This window comes from Indicator indicator, chromosome 4 (genome assembly GCF_027791375.1).
Source record: "Indicator indicator isolate 239-I01 chromosome 4, UM_Iind_1.1, whole genome shotgun sequence".
NCBI lineage: Eukaryota > Metazoa > Chordata > Aves > Piciformes > Indicatoridae > Indicator > Indicator indicator.
This window is the reverse complement of record NC_072013.1, coordinates 9,675,431-9,687,441: the sequence shown is the minus strand read 5'-3', so window position 1 is coordinate 9,687,441 and position 12,011 is coordinate 9,675,431.

Here is a 12,011-nt window from a genome sequence, read left to right as displayed (position 1 = left end):
CGATTTGACTCTTCTGTGATGAATGAAAACTGCTCACTTTGATCAAATAAGCCTTTGAAAAGCTGCAGCTTGCTTATTAGCATGATTGTTAGAGACCCAGATCCTAGCACACAACTTGTTTCAGTGCTTGTGGGGAATGGGCCATGCTCTGGACTGCTTCAATTCATTAATTTTACAAAACTCATAGTTGCTCTTCTAGTAGATATTGTACCTGTATCAGAGAAGGACCAGGAGTGGCTGCAAAACTGCTCAGGGCAACAATAGGGCCGTTGGTCTGACACAACAGCATGCAAAGGTTTACAACAGGTTTTAAAGAAAAGAAATAATTAAGGCAGGACAATAAAATGGAACATACGTTTTGCTAAAGGTAGATCATGCTGTACTGATCTGATCTCTCTGATAAAAGAAATTATCTTTTATCAGATTTAAGAGAAATGCAATTGATTTAATTAGTCCAGGCTTCAGGAGAACCTTTAATATAGTATCAGTTTGAAAATCTTGCAGCTTTCTCAAGCTGCACTTCTGATGAACACGATAAAGATATACAAGGTGTTTAGAGAAAAGACAACTGATGCGTGGTGTGAATGAAATGTAGGACTGAGAGGAGATGTAGGGAGTGGCTGGGAGATGATAGGCTATCGACGTAGTGGTTAGAGCAGGGTAGGACTGCATCTGTTAAGGCCTGAGAAGATGCAGTGCTATTTATCGGTGTGTGAAGGGTAACAACCTAGTTGCAAGTTGTTTTTTTTCTTGAGCCACATTAACCAAGGGACTGTGGAGGTTTCTCTCCATGTTCTCTTTTCCTTTTTATGTTCTCCAGTGAATATTTCTTTTTTATGTGTAGCAAATATATGTTACTTTCCCTCATTTTCCTTGTCAGGAGAGAAAATGTCTCTCTTCCAAACCCAGATCAGAGCATCAACAGTTTCTGTTGTGTTTTGTTTTTAAGACTGTTAAAGGAACTTGATTATAAAATACCCCAGGCAAACTTTATTTCGCTTTGGTTATTTAAACAATAACATTTAAACAGCTTTGAATCATGGTAAAGCTGAGTGGCAAACCAACCCTCCAGAGATTAACAGAGTTTATTCAGAGAATGGAGCTCAATTGCTAATCCTGCTATCTGCTTCCCAGCGGTCTTGCTGGCCTTTCATTAGGTAACCCTATCACCTCAACTATTTGCTTCAACACTCAAACATATCAATAACATATATGGGGATTGTTATAAATTTTCTTTTTTTTTTTGACATGGAAAATCTTATCCCCAGATCAGGTTCTGAAGATCACCCTGTTTGACTGTGACCAAGATTTCTCCCTGCCAAATGTTTGTTTGAGACACGCCTGCACTTACAAATTTATCTCCATGAGATTCAAATATATATCACCTATTTCATTGGTTTACTTGGGACAAATAATACACCAGTTTGCATGTAGCTGATATTATTATGCTTCTGAGATGTTAATATTTATCCACGTATGAAGGTAAAGGGTACCATATATAGACGCTCCTATATTTAAAATTGTACCATTGTACAACTTTATTTTAGAGAGTTTATTACTTGAGATCTCTCCAAATGGAGTTGTTCAGATTGAAAATGTGCAAGTTTAAGTCTTGCATGTTACTTTTTGTAATCAAATGAGAATTGATATGATATTTCTCAAACAAGATCAGTGTATTACGTTGCAGGTCACTGTTTGAGGAGATAAAAGAGAGTAGTAACTAATGCCTGCCACAAGTCATCATATGACAAGAGAGTATGGAACCAGCTCTTCAGGCTCCCTGTGTATTACCTTTTGGGAAAATACTGTATTTTAAACACTGACTTAATGAAGCTGAACATTGTGTTACTGATATGTGCTCTTTCCTACCACCAGCTCCTGTACTCCTGTTACTGCTTTACAGATGATCTTGAAGATTGCAGATAGTCATAAGAATAACCAAAATACCTGAAACCTATTTATGATTAGCACATTCTACAGTCACCATCTGCTCCTGGCTTGCTTTTATTCCTGTGTTTTTCCCACTTTTCACACCAAAGCTTGATAGGAGAAACCTGTTCAGCTTGGTTGGATAAGTGTTCAAGAAGATTCTGGGGCTGGTAGCTGAGTTTAGGCAAATTCAGTTTGGAGAAAAGGTGACAATTTTTATTAAGACACAAGCAATGGTGAGTTAAGATAGAAGAGCTCAGGATGTATTCCTTATTCAAAACATTTTAAAATCTTGAGTGTTTTTTTGAAAAGTATGTTCCAGCCCAACTGCACATATTTAGTTTCAAGTGGCAAGTAAAGCAGTCATGAGTTCTGCAAGAGACTAGCCTAGATAACCAGTCTCTTGCCTCATTAATTCTAGGAATGTTTTTTTTCCATATTAGAACTCTTGGCCATTTCAGTAGAGGCGCTTGTACGTCTGTGGTGTAGACCAGGAAGGTATCAATGCTGTTCCAGGAATAGGATTGAAAATAGGAAATATAATGAAAATGCATCCATATGGGGATGCTTTATATCTTTCTAAACAAATCTTTTAAGTCATGGAAATTTTCAACTAAATTGTTGAAGCACTGGAATTTCAGGACTTTCCAGTTTTGCAGGAGCTGTGGGATGCTGCAGTACCACAATTGAAAACATGGGCATTTCATTCCTTTGCTTCTACCTTCTCCATTTCTCAGGGGTGGAAATGGAAGTGAATAAAAGAAGCCAACTTTTTTTAAAAGACTGAGATTTAAAAATCCTCTTCAATTTGCTGCATGCTATTTTGTAGTATCACCAGGCAAGCATAAGCACATTAAAACACCTTTTTTTGTGATCTGCTTATGGCTTCTCTATACCATAAATATATTTCTCTATGCTTTTAATAAAAACGTGAGCGTAAGGACAAGAGAACAATAAAACCTCTCATTTCTCTAATACTGAAGCCACTTATCCTGGTATGTTGGAGACTTCTGCTTAGGCTCCGTAATAATGAGCACCTGTCATCAGGATCAGTTTGTTTTACCAGTGCTCCTTTGTAATTCAGGCCTCCTGGGTGGATATTGTCTTTCTGTTGTACATGCAGGTAAGAACCACAACCAATGTTCTGATTCTTCTCTAGGTATTGCTGTCATAAAACCAGTCAGAGCTGATGACTGTTGCCTGTAGGTCACACTTCTCTCACAGCTGTTTTTGTTGGTAGTTTAACTTAGAAATATAAACAGGCAATCTATAATTTATGTGCATGTGGGTTTAGCTAAGGTGTTGCTCCACGTAACATGGCACAGTGCAAAGATTATCTGGAAATTATTAAATCTTCAAAGCTTATTAAATTGCGACTGATGAGTCAATAACCATTTGTAATCCATCAGAGAGAAACAAATGATGAACAAATGTATTTGGGAGCAACTTCCAGTGAAATTCTGTGCCTTTTCTTCCTTTTTGTTTAAATAGATAGTAGTTAACATAGTGCTCTTTCTACAGAAAACATAAAATCAGCAAATTTATCAAGAAAACTGCTTGCATTTTTGCATTTTTAAACAGAAACCTTACCACTTTTAGGCTTTGGAGGAACTGACCACGCAAGGCTTGTGCTGTGGAATTGGTTCTTGGAGTGCTGCCTTTCTCTTTGGGTAGGTGAAGTATCAGTGAAATAAATCTTTCGGCTGTCAGAGTGGTCTAGTGATACAGCCTGACTTCCACCTCCCAAACTAAACACCTAACTCTGTTGCAGGCTGCAATCCCAGGTTTGGGGTACAAAGGAGGGTGTGAAATGAACTAAAAGACAAACCTAGGCAGAGCTCCTGATGCAGAACTACAAGGGGTTTGTGTGTCCTGAATCAGACCTAAAGCTTTTGACAGCTCAACTGGGTGTTGGTATCAGGCGCATAAAATCCAGTTTACTTCATCCAACCCCCTTCCTGCTCTTGGTAAAGGTGCAGTCACAGTACAGAGGGTGCTGTGTATAGGACAGGCTCATTTTCTATTTACATATTTGCTAGAGTTGAACAACTTTTTTTTCATAATATCAACAGTGAGCTGCAAAGAGAGCTAGGAACAGATGCCAGGAAAATTTCCAAATACATAGTACTGAGGCACTGAATTCCTTTTTCTGCCTTGATAGATTCCTCTCCCCTTCCATAAATGTGAATCTAAGGTTGAATTCAACCCACACACTTTCATATGTGCCCCATTGAATACTTAAAATATGTCCTTTTGTCCATTTTTAGGTCACCAAACAGCTCTTTGCACCCAGACAGGCTGAACCCTAACCCTCCAGAATAGGTAGAAATCCATGTATTTGACAGCAGTGTCTGAAACATATCAAACAGACTTCTGTGAACTTTGAATCAGATCCTTCTTGAAGTAGAAAGCAGCAGGTTGCATGGTGCAGGGATATTGGCACAGGTGAATGAAAATATTTGAAATCAAAGATGTTAAAAATGAAGGTAAAGGTCACTCAGCCCAGGTATTTTCTTCCTTTTTCCCCTAAGGTGTAGTATTGCTAAGAAAAAAATTCAAACTCTCTTCCTGAAGACAGGCCACAATGGGTTGTGCTGTATATTATTCAAGGATACACCTCCTTTTTATTTGAGCTAAGGCATTAAGTAAACAGAAAGAAAACTGGAGCCAGACTTGTGCAAAGCAGTATCCAGACAGGAGGCTCCAGACCCAGAAAATGTTGTAGAGGTACTTCTTTTTTCTTTTTTTTTTTTTTCTCTTAGAATCTTAGTATGTTTGGTTGGTTGATTTGAGGGTTTTGAGGGAGAGGTTTGGGTTTTGTTTTTTTGGGGTTTTTGGTTGGTTGGGAGTTTTTTGTTTAGGTATTTTGCTAGTAGTAGTATATTTGTGTTTTTAAAAATACGGAATTCTGACTTTAGGTTTAGAGATGTCAGATGCAATTGGTTTTTCTGCATCTCTTCAGATGCAGAAAGTTTTGCAGTTGTTAATGCTTTGATGTGGTTTGTTGGTTCTTGTTTGAGTTTTTTGCTGGTTTGTTTTGTTTTTTAATTGCTTTAATTGCAGTGAAAAGAAAATAATACATAGAAAAAACCTTAGTTAGATATCCAGAAACTGATTCCTACTCCCTGAGAAATACTGTGAAATTATCAGTGCATGAATCAGATGACATGCAAAATATTTTGCAGACAATAGATTTAAAATGGTAGTATGAAGGAAAAGTGTTGATGTTATTTATAGACTATTTTTAACCTTATGGAATATTAGATTCTATGTTTTCTGTGTTTTTTTTCCGCGCCTGCTTTGATTAAAAAAAGCCAGGGCACAACCTTACTTAGCATCTTCAATTTCTTCTTTGCTATCTAAAACTTGTAGTTGTAAAAGGCTAGAAAATCCTCTTAATTCACAAGAATTTTTGCCCTTTCAAACTACTGAAGATTTCATTTACCAGTGTGATGTTGCAAAGCTATTTTTATACAGAGCAAGGACTATTGTTCATGAAAATGTACAGGGACTGCAGAGGTCTACACAAATTTCTCCTTTCACTGTCATTTCATTATTGGTATTCTTTCCTTTTGCATTCTTATGTGTCAAAACCTGAAGCTGCTTTGGTGATCTTTCCACAGTAAAACTTCAGAAGTTTTCATCACTATTACCTGTAGGATGAGTTCTACTACACCATTTTTGGAAGCAGCAAGATGCCTTTGTTTTTCAGTTCTTGCAGTGTTTGAATAGAGGTTAGTGAGGCTTATTGAGAATATGAATTACTTGTTAGCTTTTATTTTTATTTCACACTCTGCTTTAGGGTTTTTTAAATGTTAGCCTTCTGAAAGATACTAATAGTTCTGAATGCGAAAGAAAGAAAACTGAAATGAAGGTTCACCTTGGGTTTTTTCCCCTCGGGCTTCAGGTATACCAGGATTGCTTCACTAGCTATAAATTGTCAACTTTATTGGAGGATTTTCTGAGTAAGCAGGTAACTGTAACACAGAGGCATGCTTTATACATTTAGTCATGCCTGTGTGCTGTGGATGAAGCAAGAGATACCTCTAAAAGTGCCATTCAACTGTGACTCCACAAGTTCTGCCTTCTTCTCTCATTCATACAGACATTCTTCATTCTATGTTGACTGAGCTGGTCATAGCTGGGCATTGTGTATGGCTAGTCACAATTGTACAACCTCTCTTACAGGTATACAGCATGCTACTGGGTCCTATTTCTCTAATAACTAGAGGGCTATTAAAAGCCATAATTTCTTTGTATTACTATATTCAGACTGAACTAGGATCTGTGTAAAAGAAACCAGAACAGTGAAGAGCCAATAATTTAAAAAGTGATGATCTTTCCAGAGGGCATCATTGCAGGACTTTGTGCAGGGAGGCTTTTCCAAGCCTACATTAGTTATCCTAAATCCAAATGCTGCTTTTGTTTGCTTGTTTTCTTAAAGAGTAGAAACTGTGGAGAAGGTATGGTTTATTTTAATTATTACTTGTTACTTATTTTAATTCTTAGCCAGAATCACAGAATGTTAGGGGCTGGAACAGACCTTGACAGATCATCCAGTCCAACCCTCCTGCCAGAGCAGGATCACTTAGAGCAGATCACACAGGAACACATCCAGGTGGGTTTTGAATATCTCCAGGTAGGGAGACTCCACAAACCCCCCAGGCAGCCTGTTCCAGTGTTCTGTCACCCTCACAGTGAAAAAATTTTTCCTCATGTTTCCATGGAACTTCCTATGCCTCGGCTTCCATTCACTGCCCCTGGTCCTATCATTAGGCATCACCCAGAAGAGCCTGACTCCATCCTCTGGCACTCACAATTGTGAAGATACTGCTGCTACTAATTAAAATGGTTTCCATTAAGATCTCTTCTCTTGAAAGCTTTCTAAGAATATTGATATCATAAACCAATTACACAGTGCTACAAAATTCTATCTCATGTCACAGGACAAAGACTTTTTGTTCATGATAGCTATTGCTTAGTGTTCTTGGGGCTTACGACCTTGTGACTTTAAGGTTTATAAAGACTTCTATTGCACCTTCCCTTTAATTTAACTGGAAGAGGTGTTCAGGGGCATAACGGTTGGGGCCTTAGGGCTCGGTCGCTGGTATTCTGTGGTGGGTTTGGATAGGTGTGGTTATAGTTGAAAAGTCTAGGCTCAGGTAGGAAGACAGACATTGTTTTTAGATGTAAAGGTGTTCCCTAGTTTTATAAAGTTTATTTGCATTAGTTTGTTTGTTCCTTTGAACAACTTTCTTCTCAGCCTTATTCAAGGTGAAATACTTTGCCCTCAACAAAACTTTTCCTCAGCGAAGTCTGAAAAGACTTTCATAGGCAGTGAATTTGGGAAAACAATGCTTGTTATATGACTCCTGCAGTGTTCTATATTAGGTAAGCATGAATTTCATGCTATGTTTATATATTGCTCTGAGTTTAAAAAGTAGGTCTCACAGAAAGAGATTATCTTGTCTATTTTAGACAAATGCAGTGCTCAACAGCCTTCCAGAAGGCCAGGAAGAAGGATCAGATGGATTTTTCCTGATTCAAATAGTTTATAAAATGTGAAAAGGCTCTGAAAGGAGGGTTTTTTTCTGTATAAAATCATCTGAAAATATCTGCATAAATGAATTGCAGAGGCAGCACGTGTAGCAACACTGAAATTTATGTAATATAGTAAGAAAAATGTACTAGCCATAAAGTTAATTAAATACTTTTTTATTTTCTCCTGGAGCTTCAGCATGCACAAGATGAAGTCCTGAGGTCTTTTCCAGTCTCTCATGTAGTGACCAAAATTTCTGTTTGCTGGAAATGGAGTCGTGTGTTCAAGGAACTCATGTAGTGCATTAGTGCAAACCCCAACCCTGTATATGATTTTCTGTCAGTCCCATATGATATCCATACAATAGAGTTATTTTGCCAAGAATATACTGACAGAATTGGATTTTTGGTGGAAGGCAGGCAAAATTAATTTGATCTTTTCTTCCCAGTGAGAATACTTCATTAAATTCACAGGCTGTTGGAGTTTGATTAATATAAAGAACAAGCGCATTGTGGTGGGTTGAACCACCACACACATGAAAAAAACTCCGAGATGAAGCAACCTGCTTCTGCAGCCCTCGAACTGTTGGTGTCTCTATATTTTCTGCCCATATCCCACTTCTCTTGGTTTAGTGCTCTTCCATCTCTCATCATAATGAGTGCCTCCTGAGGCAGATGAGCTCCATGTCGTATCAGCAGTTTGTGGAGTAGCTCACCAGAAGGGCAGACTTCAGGATGTAAGAATACTCCATAAGGAAACCCTAGGAAAGAAATAGGCTCATTTCTGACATTTGGCAAAGCAGTGCACAACCATCAAATATCCAATGCAGTGGTCTCTGGAAGATAGAAGTCCTTTTGCCACAAATCTTCACATTTCTTACGGGAGCTAAAAGGATGTGCAGTAGAAAAAAAGTGTCATTGTACCACTCTGGGCAGTCTTAAGCTCTGTATGACTTCACTGGTTCTGAGTCACTATGCTGAAACAACAATCTGGCTTTGTATAATTTAGCTTTAAAGCTACGATAAATGTAGCTTCTCTGGAGAGGCAATGTAGGACTTCTAAACATTATACAACAGAGTGAACCACAAATTTACTGAAAAGGAGACAGGTAAAGACCTCAAGACCTCATCTTGTGCATTCTGCTGCTCCAAGAGCTAATCAACTGTACCTTAGAAATGAAAAAGTATTTAATCATCTTTATTGTTAATAAGATTTTCTTAATGTATAGCATAAACTTCAGCATCCTATTTAACACCCATCACTTTATATCCACTACAGATAAAAAAGCCTAATTACTCCTTAATCTCTTTACAAGCAGCTTATGTAGATAATGATTTTCATGTGTTCAGTTTGGCTTCTGTTCTTTAGACTGAGCAACCCTATTTCTTTCTGTCTTTCTGGGTTTTGGTGGTTTTGTGTGGTTGTTGTTTTGTTGGTTTGGGTTTTTGTTGTTGGTTTGGTTTTGTTATTTTTTGTTTTGTTTGTTTGGGGTTTTCCCCTACACAACTCTTTTCTCTGCTCTTCTCTGGGCTCTATCCAGTTGGTCTGCCTTCTTTCTGAACAGTTTTGCCTGAACAGGACACACTGCCCCTGGTTGCTGTGCTAGCCAGAAATAGAGTAGGAGCTAATTCCCTTCCTAATATGTGGTTGGCATTCTTGTACACTCATGGTGTAACACTACTGATTCATGTATGTCTGGTGACTGACTGCTACCCCTCTTATCCCTTTTTGGCAGAATGGCTGCCTAATTGGCCTTTGCTAATCCTACATGTTTGCAAACCTATTCCCCTTTAGAACCTCACACTTGAAAACACAGGTGTACTGCAATGTCTTTTCTCCTGAATTTAATCTATCATGTTCTCCTGAATTTAATGTATCATGCAATGTGTTTGCCCTTCATCTAGGCTTATTGTTATCTATAAGGATGGAAGATTGTTCATCAGTGATTTGGGTCATTGCCTGGCCCAGAACAAACCCAGCTAGAATCTGACTGATTGTAATTTTTCTTTTAGTTTGATAGTGAATGATTAAAAAGTAATCTTAAAGTCTGTGAGTTTTTGTTTCCCCAGGTAGTTTCGCACTCTCTCTGAAGTAGTTTCACTTTAATTTACTTTTGAAATTGGCATGAGTTAATGCTAATAACATGATCTAAATTAAAGCATATTAGATGACCTGCTGCTTCTCTGTTTATGAGACTTGTTGCCCTGTTACAGAAATTGATAGAATCATAGAACACAGAATCACAGAACTGTTGAGGTTGGAAGAGACCTTGGAGATCATCAAGTTCAACTGCTTCTTATAATCCCACCACTACCACTAAGCCACTGTCACTAAACCATGTCCCTAAGCACCACATCCATGCATCTTTTGAATACTTTCAGGGATGGTGACATACAGCTTTTAAAACTGTCTATGAATATATTTAAAAAAAAAAAATTATTCTAGGACTTTTCCAGAATTGATCTCTTCCTCATTTCTTGGCTTTTTAAATATGAGCACTGCGTTCACCTCTTCACACGTTTCTCACACAACTTCCAAGTTTTCAGAGGAAGTCAACAACTCTGGGCTTGCTTCACTCTGTTCTCAAGGTATCTTCCTCAGGTCCAGGTGTCACTATGGATAGGATCCATTTCACCTACCTTTAACTGCCTATGAAACAACCATTAACATCTGTGCAGGGGTGCACAGTCAAAGCAGACTTAGTACAGTCAATGACCAACAGAAAGATCTTCAAGAGGGATGCTTGAGGATGAGGTGAACTGCAGTACTTCCACATTATTCTCAGACCTGTTCTTTTCCTATTTTAGATGGATTCTTTCCTACTGTGTTATTAATCTTGTAATTGCAGATCACCCTTTTATAAAAACTGACGGTAAATGTACTTGTGTTTTCTGCCAGTGGGCTGTCACTAGGTTTTTCTTTTCCTTACAGCTTTTTTTCCTTTCTATCTCTTATGTTCATTGCTTTTTGAAGTTAATTTGTTCTTTATCGTTTCTGACTTTGTTTCAGTATCTTGTGCTATTCTTTCATACTTGTCCTTAGGAGTTTGACCTGGTTTCCACTTTCTGTACATTTCCTTCTTGTGTTTCAGGTCACTGAAGACAGTGTTTCTTAGCCAAGCTGATCTCTGACCATGCTTCCTATCCTTTTACTGTGTGGGATTGTTTGTGCTTGTACCCTAAACTTCATTTCTTTAAGGAACTGCCAACTCTACTGAATTCCTTCTGCTTTAGCCGTGTTTCCCATGAGCACTTATCTTCTAGTTCTCAGGGTTAGTTGGAGCCTTGTCCTATAAAGTCCATTGAGTTTGAACCAACCTTTTCTCTTTTTTGTCATCTAAATATAGTTTAGATTAGTTTAAATTATCACATCACAGTTGCTCTCAACCAAGTTACCTTTACCCTCATACTCCCCACCATCCTTCTTCTTGGTTGCTTAGCTGGGAGCTTCTTGGCAGGCTGCTGTTGAAGGTTTTGGCAGGCTCTGACAACTGCTGTAGACTGTGTGCAGGGAGTGGTTAAATGCTGCTCATTATACCCAGCACATTGCTTTGTAAAGTGCAACTGGAGATGCTCACCTAATCATTCACCTAAACGTTCACAGGGAAATGCTTGCATCTTTGAGCAGGGCTTTTAATCAAAACAAAGGCAAACACTAGTGTACAGAGTGCTTTTGGTGCTCTCTTAAGAAAGCTGCTCTCTGAATGCAGAAACATTTTGCTCAGCCTTGAAGTCTAGGTAAGGAGAAGACAAAAACCTCTCCACTATTTCCTTTGCAGATCTAGGCATAGAATTAAAATAACACGTCTCTTTGGACTGATCGTTCTTGACCTTAATCTTTACTTTCTATTCACCATCACTCAGAGGAATGGGAAATCTCCACTGTGGTTGTTGTCTGATTGGTGAGTAAAACTGGATTGTCAGTAGCTTTCCATGTTACCATGATATTGATAGTGCACTCAAAGCTCCACAAAGAGAGATTTCATTGTCGTGGAGTTGTTTCGCTTGTTTGTTTGCTTGTTCGTTTGTTTAGAAATTGTCATTGAATCTTTTAAGAAATAAACTAGGACATTATTTAACTTTTGAAATCACACCATGATTAAGTGAATTTACAGAGGATTTTTTTTTTGGCAGTCTGTTTTTTCATTGATAGAGTTCTCAGTTAAGAACAGGAGAGATTAACGTACATCTAAAAGCTGATGCTACAAGAATTCTGCTGCCTGAAATAAAGTGACAGAGGCTTTCATTCACTTTCTGGATTTGTTAATATACAACTTGGCTCTTCTCCTTTCAATTCTGTTTCCAGCTGCATAGGATTTTGTCATATTTAAAGTGTTTAAGCAGAAATTTTCCATAGTAGATATCTGCCTCAGGATACTTTTTAAAAGCCTTGGAACAAATCTATATTCTAGTATTATATACAGGATGTTTTGGAGACTCTGCTCTTTTTTCTCATCTCAAATGGATCTAGTGACCTTTCCTCTAAGAAGTTCAGGTACTTTGGAGGCTTTGCAAAAAACATTTTGAAATGAGGTTAAAAGCAT